The sequence below is a fragment of the Dromiciops gliroides genome, chromosome 6 (assembly GCF_019393635.1).
Source record: "Dromiciops gliroides isolate mDroGli1 chromosome 6, mDroGli1.pri, whole genome shotgun sequence".
Taxonomy (NCBI): Eukaryota; Metazoa; Chordata; class Mammalia; order Microbiotheria; family Microbiotheriidae; genus Dromiciops; species Dromiciops gliroides.
In genome coordinates this window covers 51,807,393-51,821,345 of record NC_057866.1, presented here as the reverse complement: position 1 = coordinate 51,821,345, position 13,953 = coordinate 51,807,393, and the positions used below count along the sequence as shown (strand labels likewise).

The 13,953-nt window shown below is 41.0% G+C and overlaps 1 protein-coding gene across 11 annotated transcripts in view; it reads left to right on the top strand.

The window, feature by feature from the left end:
- Positions 1-13,953, top strand: part of ARNTL (aryl hydrocarbon receptor nuclear translocator like) — a 94,037-nt gene that overhangs the window by 27,756 nt on the left and 52,328 nt on the right. For 10 of the 11 annotated variants that reach the window (XM_043971323.1, XM_043971327.1, XM_043971325.1 and 7 more), the window contains exon 2: positions 5,629-5,802. The exons of the other annotated variant lie outside the window; for it this stretch is intronic. The gene's annotated coding sequence lies outside the window, so the exon portion shown is untranslated. The remainder of the gene's footprint in view (positions 1-5,628; positions 5,803-13,953) is intronic. 11 annotated transcript variants of the gene reach the window in all.

Sequence of the window (13,953 nt, the reverse complement as noted above, 5' to 3'; positions counted from 1 at the left end):
ACAGTCTGTATAAACCATATTAAAGCCATTAGCCTTTGTAAGGTCATAACTTCTGCGTGGGCAGTAAGTAGACTTTGACAAGACCTTAATAGAACAGTCTTTGGCATGACCGATCTTGGCCTTGGTGATCTCTGTGGCTTACCACATGATTGTGATCTGTGAACTCTAGTCATCTGTATTGATTTGTGAAGATCAGAGGGAAGTGATTGACGCAGCTTCCGTTAGATTCACCAGCCACTTACAGACCCTACTTTAGTTGACCTACTTTGGGTGTGACCTTGATTTGCACAGTGAAGTGTTATTAACATATACCCATGATGAAGCCAATCGTGTAACAAACCAGTGTTTTTTCAACACACACAAAGATCTGCAGTGGGAATTTTTAGGGTTTTACTGCTCCTGCTTTTAAACTACATTATGAGCAAAGAGTCTCATCTCAATAAAGTGGAGCAATTATTTGAGCATGGATAGGCACTGGGCAAAGACAGTATGCTTTGATTCCTTTTTAGATGGGAGCTTAATCAGGAAATGGCCTACATGGCATTCTTTCAAGTAGGTCCTTGAAGTATCTTGGCAACAGTCTCAGGGTCATAATGGGAAGAATTTGGCTCTGTTTGTCTGTGGGTGTTTACAGTGTGTTATAGGGCACTGTTTCTTTTATTTATAGAATGTTATAAGCAACAAGCAGCTGAAGGCTGAAAAGTCACTAAATGTGGATTTATTTGGAGCAGATTCCATTTTAAAAAGCACCGGAATAAAAACAGAGTTATTATAAAAATATATTATGGTGGAGCTTGACACCTATAACTATAGGGTTGCCAGTGTCTGTTGGAACCACATTTTAAGGGCTTTAGAAATCAACTCTTGTTCAGTCCATGAACTTGAATTTGAGTCATCTTCTTTGAGATAGAGAGTGTAGTTATGCCTAAGTGAATAATTGTTTACCTTTAAAAAATGCATACTTTCTAAATGAGGAAGCTGAGGTGCCTGTTATAGTGGTCCTTAAAGGCTGTGGTAGTGGAGGGAAAGTTCTGGCAGGTCCTCCTAGTGCAGAAAAGCTAGTTGGCCAGTAGATTTCCCCACCCCCTTTGGGGAGGGTGGGCCATAGCAATAGATGAAGACAGTCTACAAGGCTTTAGAAGAGTTTATGCATTGGTGGAGGAAGTACCTGCATTGACTATCATTTTCTCTCTGAGTCTTCTGTTTTCTAAGCTAAACATTCTGGGTTCCTTCAGTCAGTCATTTTGGGCACAATCTCAAGGCCTTTCACCATCTTGGTTCCCTTCCTCCAGCTTATTGTGTACTGCCTAAAATTTGGTACCTAGAAGTAAACACAGCGGTCTAACTATACTCTGACAAGAACAGAGTATAAAACGGCCTCACCTTCCTAGAGGTAGGGACACTGTGCCTCTTTGGCTATAGCCAAAGTTCACATTGGCTTTTTTTGGCTACCAAATGATACTGGTGACTCATGGTAAACTTTAGTTCACCAAGATTCTCAAATCTTTTTTGGACTAACTGCTGTCTAGCTACATCTCGATTTTGTACGAGCAAAGCTGATTTTTTAAAACCCAAGGGTAAATAATTTACAAGGCATAGTGGATAAAGTAGTGGACCTGGAGTTGGGGAGACCTAAGTTCAAATCTGTCCTCAGATATTTACTAGCCGTGTGACCCTCTACTTCTTAACCTGTCCCAGCCTCAGTTTCCATATCTGTAAAATGAAGATAATATCTCCCAGGGTTGTTTCGAGGATAAAATGAGATTATTTGCAAAGTGTTTTGCAATTCTTAAAGTGCTGCATTAATAATACTATTATCATCATTTTCCTGGTTTTAAATTTCATCATAATAGCCTCAACCTAATACTCTAGCCAGTCAGGTTATTTTTGGAGCCTTACTTTGTCTTTCAATGTGAAGATCACCTGCACATTTGGTAATTATGCCAAGTATGCCTTTACCCAAGTCACTAACCATCCCTTTAATATTTTCAAATTTCTCTAAATTTTGATTTTGATGATATATTTTAGAATTCTTCCAGGATTTGGAGTCTTGCTCATTGTCCTACAGTTTGCAGACTTTGTTCTCATCCTAGCAGGGCACCATGAAAATCTACTATGAGATTTTGTGTCAGAAGATACAGCTCTGCCACCTCTAGCCTGGGTAACCTGGGGCAAATCATTGAATTTGTTTGGGCTTCAGGTTCCTTTTTGTAAACAAGATGAATGGCCCGGTGATTTCTCAGGTCCCTTCTAACTCTAAATCTATGATCCTGTTGTCTTTTTTTTTTACTTTTTTTTTTCTTTTTTTTTTAGTGAGGCAATTGGGGTTAAGTGACTTGCCCAGGGTCACACAGCTAGTAAGTGTTAAGTGTCTATGGCCGGATTTGAACTCAGGTACTTCTGACTCCAGGGCCGGTGCTCTATCCACTGTGCCACCTAGCTGCCCCCCCTGTTGTCCTTTCTTGAAAATCAGAACGCTTTTTTTAGCTGCTCATTCCATAGTCTTTCAGAAATTTATGATGGTAGTTTGGTAGTTATATCTGTTAGCCTCAGGACCCCAAGCGCTAGTTCTTCCGGAGCAAGTGTCTTGAATTCATCAAGAGCAGTTAAATACTTTCTTGCAACCACATTACTTATCATGGTTTTCAGCAAGCTACTAGCCATCTATCTTTGGTCTTTTCCAGTCCAAAGATCTTTCTTCTTGTCAGAGAAAACAGAAAATAGAAATAAACTTAAGAGTTGAGTGACAGCTTATCTCCACAAACTGAGAGAACAGCCAGTGTCCAATACTCAATGGGGCATGCTCTTTTTATTGTGCTTTTGTAGGCACTGGTTGAAGTTTGCTTGAAAGTTGAGGACATCTTTAATTGTCAGGTAGGAAGAGCTCCACAGCTATTGCTAACATCAATAGCTTTCTAGCACTGGACAGCAGCTTCCTGTAAACCCTGACTGATAAATGGTACAAAGGCAACTTGTAATAAACCTCTGTTGTTTCTAAAGTTCAGTGCAGAGTTTGCAGACTATCCCTAAACCTTCTCCATTCTAGTCACTTGCAGATGCTTCAGTCAGTAGCTCACATGTGCATCAACCATTTCCAGATGGATTTTGATGATGGATTTTTTTCCTTTATACTGCCTCTGCTTTTAGAATATGCCCACCAGGGGGCAGCTAGGTGGCACAGTGGATAGCGCACCGGCCCTGGAGTCAGGAGGACCTGAGTTCAAATCCGGCCTCAGACACTTAACACTTACTAGCTGTGTGACCCTGGGCAAGTCACTTAACCCCAATTGCCTCACTAAAAAAAAAAAAAAAAGAATATGCCCACCAGTTCCTTACTATTGCTTTGTGTAGTGGAGTCCTCCCAAGACCTCGCTACTGAGAATTGTATTTGTTTGTTTGCTTGTTTTTATTTAACTGTCAGTTACTCAGATACTTAGTTATCTGCAAAAAGAAGTTGGTTCCACTCTTAACAAGTGATTCATGTTATTTTGACTTGACTTAAAGGGAGACTGTGCTTCATTCTTTTAGAAATTTGGAGAAGTACAGTCTAATCCATTTTTCATTCATTCACTATGTCACTTGTCATGTGAACTCAGTGCCCAGTTGTTATCTAAATGATAAAGATAATTAAGTTAACTTACCTCTTTTGTTAAAAAAAAATTGGGGGGGTGGGGCATTGAAGGTTAAGTGACTTGCCCAGGGTCACACAGCTAATAAGTGTCAAGTGTCTGAGGCCAGATTTGAACTCAGGTCCTCCTGAATCCAGGGCCAGTGCTTTATCCACTGTGCCACCTAGCTGCCCCAGTTAACTTACCTCTTACAACTTTATAATATTTAGAGCTAGAAGGAACTTTAGAGATCATATAGTCTACACCTTGTCCTGATCTCTTCCCTCCCTCCTTTTTTTTTTTTTCACAGATGAGGTCTATAATAGATTGTAAAATTAGGTGACTCATCCTTGATTGTATACTAATTAAGTGCAAGAGTTGAGCCTTGAGCCCAGGTCTTCTGAGTCCAAGACTCATGTTCTTTTGATTGTATTGTTAAGTTCCTGTCTCCATTCCATTTACAGAATTACAAAGCCTTAGGGTTCAAAAGGAAATCATTTACTGGTATCTATACATGAATAGAATTTCCTTCTATGATTTACCTCTGGAAAAGCCTAAAGTGAGAGGGAAACCAATCTCCCTGGGAGGTAGTTCATTTCACTTTTAAGCAGCTATTTATTAGAAAGGTTTTCTGCCACTCAAAAAGAATGGGGTCAGTGACAAATACCCTGGGGCACTATATTTGAGACCTTCTTCTACTTTGGCATCAAGTCAGTAATCAGTACTCAGATTTAGATTTGGAAAGGAACCTTAGACACCATCTATTCTGAGCCCTTCATTGAGGCCTATAGAGGTTAAGTGATTTGTCCATGACCACACAGGTAAGTAAGTAGCTGAGGTGAGATTCACATCTTCGTTTTCTAGACTTCAAGGCTGTGTCTACTGTGCCGCAAGATCACGCTGCCTCTAACTGCTGCCAGAACAGGGCCATGAACCCTGAAACCTCCAATTAAAAGTCTAATGCTCTACTGGTAACCTGACTCTTTGGAACCAGTCATTGAATGAATTCCAAATCTACCTAGCTATGGTGTCATCTAGACAACTCTTACCCATTTTTGCCTCCTAAGGTCACATCAAAGATTTTGTTAAATGATTTGCTAAAATCTATGGTATTCACTTTTTCCATCCTTCTGTTTGAGATCAAAAGAGAGAGGAGAAAAAGAGAGCAAGAGACAGAGAGAGATGGAGAGATGGACGGAGGGAGGGAGGGAGGGAAGGGGTGCGGCAGGGGGGAGAGAGAGGGAGAGAGAGAGATGGAGAGATGGAGAGATGGAGTAGAGACATGGTGCATATCCAGACATCATGCTTACTGGAAACAGCCCTCCATCTTCCCAAACAAGAAGCAGCTCCTATTTGGGGATGCAGCCAAAGAGAAGCTGTCAAGATATGCTGAAAGATCATCAGGGTTATCTTCAAGATACCTACAAAGGCCTTTGAGGGCACCTTTACTGACAAGAAGTGTCTCTTCACCAGGAATGCCTCTGTTCAAGGCAGGCTCTTGTCCTCTGTGCTGACCCAAATGAAGATGATGAGCATAGTTGCCATCTGCTGTGACTACCTCTGTTAGATCTACAAAAAGCCAATTCTGGAAGTGCCACAAGACTGGATTAGTGTCCACCGCTTAGCAAAATGGTGAGGTTCCATGTGCTGCTGGTCACCAAAGCATCTTAGGCCAAGAGGCAGCTCCAGAAGTTTTGAACCTCTCCCTAGTTAGCATAGGCTCAGACAATTTGTAGCCTGGCCTGACAGGAAGTGTCCTTCCATTCCTATAAATAACATATAACCTATGAGCTTCTCCTGGTCTGCCACTCTAATGATCCTGCCTCCCCCCGCCCCCCCCCCAAAAAAAAGGGAAATGAAGTTACCATCATAAAATATTCTTGAGCCATTAATGTTGATTTTGAGTGGTCACATCTTCTCTCCCTAAAGGCCTCATAAGACTAACTTAGAGAATTTTGTCAGGAATCAAAGTCACAGTCACTAGCCTATAATTTGAAAAATCTGCTCTCTTCTCTTTTAGGAAATTGAGATGACATCTGCTCACCCTTAGCTTTATAGCCACCTCTCTTCGCCATTCCTCCTGAGTTTTTGAAAAAAGATGAAGATCACCAGCAAGTCTGTCTGCCAGTTCTTCCAGTCCCCTGGGATGTATTTCATCTAGACCTGGTGACTTGACCTCATCAGGAACAGCCAGGTACTTTGGCCATTTCCTTATTATCTTGGGTTCCAACTCCCTGCCAGTCATTTTGGTTCTCTGCTTCCTAGAAATACTAGAAAATTATTCTCCATGGCAGAAAAAAATGAAAACAAAACTATGAAAAGTTCTGCTGTTTCTCTGTAATCTGTTACTATCTTATCTAGTCTGAGACTCAGCCTAACTCTTCATTAATCTTTTTCTTGCCCCCAACCCGGCTTAAAACCAAACAAAAACCAAACCAACATTCCTCTATTTTACTCTCCATTACATTTGTTGCCAGCTTCAGCATATTCTAAAGTTTAACGTTCTTAATGTGTCACTATTTTTATACTACTGTGATGCTTTTGAAAACCGGTTAGCTGGACAACAAGCATTTATTTTTTACTATGTCAAGACAAGGAATACAAATACAAGTAGAAAGAAAGTTAGTCAGGGCAGCTAGGTGGCGCAGTGGATAAAGCACTGGCCCTGGATTCAGGAGGACCTGAGTTCAAATCCGACCTCAGACACTTGACACTTACTAGCTGCGTGACCCTGGGCAAGTCACTTAACCTTTATTGCCCTGCCCCCCCCCCCAAAAAAAAAAAGAAAAGAAAGAGGAAAAAAAGAAAGTTAGTCCCTGACTTCAAGGAGCTTTCATTCTATTGGGGGAAGACAATGCATAAGGAGAAGCTGAAAAGGGGAGGGAGAGGATGACAAAGGAACCTGGGGTTAGGAGAAGTACATAAGGCCTCCAGAAGAGGAATGAGGCATGGCAGGCCTGTGCTTCCTCCTTAAATGGAGGTTGTGGGAGGGACCACAGGAACAGAAAGTCCTTTGAATGTGTTTATTCCAGGGTTGTGAATAAAGAGCAGGGCCATGGTAGAGGATATATGGAAAGCTGCCTTAGTCCCTCATTCCCATATTTGTTCATGCCTTTTAAAAAGCCCAAGCTGATCTTTGTACAACAGAGCCAAGAGTTCTGTTGATTTCTTAATTTTCAAATCCAAGTTGGTTGGTGACTTCCTCATGCATCCACATCAGTCTCTTTATTAGCATTGTCCCTCTTTGGCTTCCTTCTAGAAAGAGGGATTTGTGTTTGTGTTGTCCAGATTAAGTTTTGGAGAGCATGCCGTTCCTCTTTAGCTGACTCTGGGCTTCTACTTATTCTCAACTCTTTGAAATCCACTCTCCCCAAATCTAGGAGCCTTTTCCTTTCTTTTTCCCCCATGAACTCTAAGAAGCAATAGTTGCTTCCTTACAAGATTCCCATCATTTCTACTTTGGCAAGTGTTTTCTCCTCACTGGTTGAAGAATATTGAATCTCAGAGTTAGAAATATCAGAATTGGATCCTGAATAACAGTTCCTCTCACAGCTCTCTCTGCTTTTCAGAGAATGACATTATCATTAAATAAAGTCAGGAATTTCAGCTGCTTTGCCTTTAGCTATGAGAGTGCTTTAGCAGATGTCTAGTTAACTAAGCTTTGCCATCACCGTTGTGTCCTGCCTCTGTGTTTGGTTTATGATCTGTTTCCTGAATTTTCACATCTGGTCTTATTTCATAATGAGCTTTTGTATCTTGTCTCTTCCTTTCCATCGTCATACAGCTGCAGCCCAAGCCTTCTGTTGGAACTTTGACCACATTACCTCTTGACCCCTAATGTCTAGGACCACTTTTATTTGTTGCCTTGGCTATTCCTTTCCATCCTCAACATCAGTCATTCAAAAAGCACTTACTGCAATTTGGAACTGTGCCCAAAAGGCTATAGAACTGTGCATACCCTTTGATCCAGCAATACCACTGCTAGATTTATATCCCGAAGACATCCCCCCAAAGAGAAAAAGACCTATTTGTACAAAAATATTAATAGCAGCTCTTTTTGTGGTGGCTAAGAATTGGAAATCAAAGGAATGCCCATCAATTGAGGAATGGCTAAACAAGCTGTGGTATATAATGGTAATGGAATATTATTGTGCTGTAAGAAATGACAAGCGGAATGATTTCAGAAACTCCTGGAAAGACTTGTATGAACTGATGTACAGTGAAATGAGCAGAACCAGGAGAACATTTTATACAGTAACAGCAATATTGCTTGATGAAGAATTGCAAATGACTTAACTGTTCTCAGCAATACAATGATCCAAGACAATCCCAAAGGACTAATGATGAAGCATACTATCTACCTCCCAAAAAAGAATTGATCTTGATTGAACACAGACTGAAGCAGGCTATTTTTCACTTTCTTTCATTTTTTTTAAATTCAAGTTTTCTTATACACAATGACTAATATGGTAATGTTTTATATAATCATACATGTACAACCCATACCTGATTGCTTATTGCCTCAAGGAGTGGGGGGGGGGACAGATAAAATTTGGAACTCAAAACTTTAAATAAAAATGTTTACTATTTTTTTAAAGTACTTATTAAACTCCTACTTTTGTATGTCCTTCCTTCCTAGATAATTTCAAAAACTTCCATAAGTTTTTGGGAATATTCTCCAGGCTATCTTCTTCCAGTCCTTCCCCCCCCCCCCCCCCCCGCCCAGGACAATGAGGTTAGTTAAGTGACTTACCCAGGGTCACGCAGCTAGTAAGTGCCAAGTGTCTGAGGCTGGATTTGAACTCAGGTCCTCCTGAATCCAGGGCTGGTGCTTTATCCACTGTGCCACTTAGCTGCCCCCTATTCTAGTCCTTTTTAATGAGCTTTTTCCAAGCTTCTAACCCTTCAACCCCACCTTTTTTCCCATAATAGTAACAAAATAATAACAGCAAAAACAACCATTAGCATTTGCATAGCTCTTTAAGGTTTGTAAAGTGTTGTATATAAATTATCTTATTTGATCCTCAGAGCATCCCCATGAGATAGGCACTATTATTGTTCCCATTTTACAGATGAAGAAACTGAGACAGGAGTTAAGTGACTTGCCCAGGGTTAGACAGCTAATAAGTATCTGAGGCTGGATTTGAACTGATGTCATTCTGACTCCCAAGTTCAGGACTCTGACCCTCTCTGTGCCACTTAACTGCATTAAGAAAATCACATCTCTCCTGTGAGTGCTGTATAGCTCTGTGGTGTATAACCTTTCATCGTTAATTAAAAGGAAGACATGTATTTCATACTTGTGAAATTAGCAGCTGGAGTGAAGCTATGATATTTATTGGGGTGGTTCACATCCAGGATTCAAAACAATTTCAACTGAGTCAAGTGATGGTTGTAAGTAGAAAGTAGGATATTTCCTCGGTATACATCTAGAGTCCTCCACTTGTATAGCAGGTTTGTTTGAAGTCCAGGTACAAGAAGGGGAAATCTGGCAAGACAGCCACGGTTTGTGGGAAGGTCCCAGGGTTTAGTGGATTTGAAGCTCCGGAGGATTCAACAGTATGACTTGGCAGCCAGAAATGCCAGTACGGTCTTGTTCTAGTCACTGTGTGTCTGGTAACGAAACCTAATTCTCCCTTACTTTGAGGTTTTCTTGGGAAGGTTGGATGACCCATTTTAGGAAATGGACAAGAGAGAATTTCTGGTCAGGTATAGATAGAGCTCCTGGGCTTTCTTCCAGCCCTTAAGATTTTCTGACAGCTCCACCATCGTCTGTCCTGGTCAGTCCATCTTGGGAACGTTCGGTTCAATCAGTGAAATAACAGATCTCCTTGAATATGGAGAGGCAGCTTAGAGTAGTGGATGAATGTGCTGGACCAGAAGCCAGGAAGGTATGAGATCAACTCCTGTCTCTGCTCCTTTCTGAATCTCAGGTTCCTTGTCTGTAAAAGAGTATAATCATACCTGTCGTATTGAACTCACAGGGTTATTGTGAGACTCAAAAGAGATGAGGTCCGGAGAAGCAGCTCGCAAGCCTTATTGTTACCGACTTTTGAGAATTGTTAGACAGATGATACACGTAAAACACTGTAGCCTTTTGAAGTGCTTCACAAATGGCAAACAGAATTAAGATTAGAAACCGACTTGTACAAATTGACATTGGTTTGGTAGCCTGAAGGGTTTGAGATTCATAACTAAACTTGCCTCCTCCCCGCCCCCCTCCCCCAGCCCCTTGTTGGAAAGATCAAGTGGAGTGGCATGCATAAAGCCTCATAACCATCCGTAAATGTGAACTCGTGTTATGTTAAAGAGCTTTGTGACCCTAGAATGCTCTAGAAATCTGAACTGATATTCATTGCTTTGTCACAGTTAGATGTTTGGGAGAGAGAGTGTATTGACTCTCTTTGACTCCCCTTCATTTGAAAAAAAAAAAGATTCTCTAATGTACCTACAACATTGCTTTATTTCAGGCATTTGGCGCTTTGGTTTTTTAGATTCACAAACCTAGAGAGGTACATTTAGTTACTTCCCTTATATGTTATGCCAGAAATTAAGATCAGGTAGGTTGACTGAGCTTTAAAAATGACATGGTTTAGCTTGGTTGTAGCAGCCAGTCAGAGCCTAGCTAGATTGATTGAATGCAAAAGCTGCAGGTCTCAGAGACACTGGTTTTGGCAAGTGTAAGTCTTCTGAGGGGGTGTATTGGGCAGTGTTCACTGTGCGCTGACTAATGCACTGCCATAAGTGTTGGCAGGTGGAGTTGAGATCATTTTAAAGATTCTAGTGCTGTCCTTGTTCTGGCTTCTTTTGTGTCACCTGAAGGCTGTGGGTTGAACATAAGCTTCTATTTTTATTTTTGACAAACAGGATCTCATTACCTTGAACTAATTATTCCAATGAATTGAGGTGGTGGTGGTTGTTTTTTTCAAATAACCAAATAATTTCCTTGTCCTGGGGAATAGCATAGAGGAAGGATCACACAGAAACACCTCTTCCCCACTTCTACCTTCCTCCACTTGTGGATTAATGATTCAGGGCTTGAATATCAAATACGTTGTTGCCACCAATCCTACATTCTTTCCTTGCACGGTGTGGTAACACTTTATCGTTACACCTTTGTAGGACTTAGATTTCATATAGTAAAGCATTTCTGTATGTAGAGAGGATACACCATGGGGGTTTTGTTGTGTGGCTCAAAGAGAGTCAGAATAGACATGTCTACCCTCCTCTCCCTCTACGCTTCTCCAAAGGAGATTTTAATTCCTGCCAAGAGGGGAAGCAGGAAGTGGAGGGTTGAAGAAACTTGACCACTCTGTTCTCAGAGAGAGGGAGTACTAAACTAAAATTATATCTGTTGGCTCCCTGAAATATTATTGGTTTAGGCAATGTGATTTTCAGGTTCATACTAACTTCTGATCGCTCTTTGATTAATGGGGGAAGCAGAACGCCAGCTTTATATCCAAAGCTTAACTCTCTACCAAATACTGGCTCTACAGTGAACACATACACATAGCAGTTATCAAAGAAATCCATTTAGCCAATTCAATAGCAAAATAGAAATCAGAGAAAGCATATATAGAACATATATCAGACAATACAGAGTGAAGGACCTCTCTCATTGGGAGCAAGATAACTCAACTCAACCAAGAGATAGAGTCCCAGAACTTTCCTAGCAGGAAGTTCCCAGAAGTCTTTAGTATAGCCAGCTGGGAGAAGGATATCATGGAGACTGCCAGCTCCTCTCATTTCAACTTCTTCCCAGAATTTTTTCCCTTCAGCAACCTGGGAGGGGAGGGCTGGCATCTTCCATATTTCAGTTCTTCAACTCGAGCCAAGAAGTACCCAGAGTTCAAAGAGACTTAGAGCCCATGGTCTACACTCTGCCACTCTTGCCCATTCAGCTTCACTCCTCACCCAGGTGCTGAGAATTGATCTCCACCAATAAGAAGAGAATCCCATACTTAACTTTGGGACTGGAGTTACAGTGATTAATTATAGCACCCATAAGAAACACAATTGACAGTGGTGATATCATTCTAGGAAGGTGAGTTCTTCATTCTAAGTAGAATGAGGTATTAAGTAATGGGCCCAAACTTAAATAGTGAGTGAGTGGCAGAGCCAGGATTCAGATTCCAGCTGGTCACATGAAGTTCATTGCTCTTTCCACTGCATCAGGCTCTCTCCCTTGAGCTCACAAAAAGAAAAGCAAGTAAAATATATTCAAAAGAAAAATTTCCAGAATAATTCCTGGGATCAGTGAAAAATTTATGTAGAAGGGCCTGGTAGTTTTAATTGACTGTGAAGTCAGTATGAGATGCTGGTTTCATATGGCTGTCACCAAAGCTAAGTCTTAGGCAGCACTAATAGAACTGCCTTCAGTGAGGGAGGTAGTAGTTCCACTGCATAAGACCTTGGTCTGACCCATTACAGAGTAGGGGCATACCTTCACCCTTATGTTGTTCATTACTTCTGCAAAAATTTGGCTTTGAGTCTAGCATCATTTTGGAGAGCTGTCTGTTTCATGGAATTAATGTTGTACTTTGTGTGATCAGTTGAAGAACATTACAATAGAATTCTTGATATTCAAGTAGAGTTTGACTGTAACATCAACTGCATTATCATGAAATTACTTTGGTTGAGGCAATATTATGCAGGGGGTTTGGTTTTGGTTGCCACATGTTAGCACTGACAGGTTGGTGGGTATCTAAAAGATACTTGGGTCCAGGAGACTGGAAACCCTATTATGGAAATAACAGTTATAGGAACCTGGACAATGTCTAAGAAAAATAAGAGAGGAAAAAGAACTTACGGGAAGATATAATCATTGTCTTCAAACATCCTATTGCCTATAATGTGGAAGAAGGCTTGATCTTTACATAGGATTTGTGGGAGGACAGAAATAAGAATTGCATGAGATGAAAAGGGAGGTTGGGTACAGAGGATCTGTACTGGAGGTGTCATTATTGAGGAGACAGGGCATCCATTTAGGCTAGAGTATTCTCCAAGTCATTCCTTATGACTGAAAGACAGGGAACACCACAATGTTGGAAGAAGCAAAATTTGCAGGTGATCCAAAGGACCATGCGGAGATGTATGGTACCTGTACGTGGGCTCCAGCATATTACCCAAAACAATTTGCAGGCAAGCTCATTGGCTTAATGAGGTGGGAGAGCCATTCAATGAGACCAAGTTGGACAACTGCAGGCTGCAGTGTTATCACCAAGGAAGGCCTCTCATATATTGGATAGCTCCTCTGTGGAAGGTTTATGGAAAGGGATGGAAAACCATCACTGGGGATACAAAGTCATGGATAAGCTGAAACCCACACTTGCATAGGGTCTTTCCACACTACTGAGATTACCACTCTGCTGAAGAACTCATTTAAGACAAATCCCATTAACAAAAACTATGCGCTCCATGAAGTCTTAGTTTAAGAAGAACCTTCTGATCTGGGGTACTTAGAGTGCCACAATCAACATTAACAACTTCCATCATTGAGATTACTGTTGTTATAATTTTCATCATGTGACTTCTTGGGCTGGAGATGATGACTTAACCCATGGAATCAGTCATCTGAAAATCCTTTGAGCACATAGTTAATGAAATCATGTAGGTTTCTATCCAAGGGAAAGGGAGCCAGCCTTCTGTTTTCTGGATGTGACTGAAAAGAGTGGTTAGATGGGAGAACAGAATAGATTTTATTCTGAAACAAGCTGTTAAGACCCTTTTAATGAGAAGACAAGATCCAAATGAATCTTGTGAATGAATCAAACACAAGATATATAAGAGAAACCACAGAACTTCGGGTGCCAGCAAGTGCTATTTTACAGTCAGATGGAAAAACACAGATATTCATGCAGGCCTCTGAGGCAGAGTGGGGGAAGGTGGAAGATCAGCAACATGTGTAGGTGCAAAGAATCAGCTATGTCAAAAAGAAGGGGAAAAAAAACAAGTTTTATGTGGGGATTCTAAGGGAAGAGGGGATATTCCTTCCTTCTCTAATCAACTTTAGCTCCTAGGAAGGAATAGAAGAAATGGGGAATGGGCATAGGGGTTGATATCTCATTAAAATTAATTGGCTCTTGTAATTTCTTTCCTTTGGCTTCATATGTTGTTCAGATATTATAAGCCTTTCTTAGATTTTTTTATCCTGAATTCCAAATAATATCTTCAGTAATATTCCCAGGTATCACTATGTTAGGGGTAACTAGGAGTTATAGTGAATAGAGTGCCAGGCCTTGAGTCAGGAAGACTCATTTCCCTGAGAGCAAATCTGGCCTCAGGCACTTACTATCTGTGTGTTATGGGGCATGTCACTTAGCCCTGTTTGCCTCAGTTTCCTCAT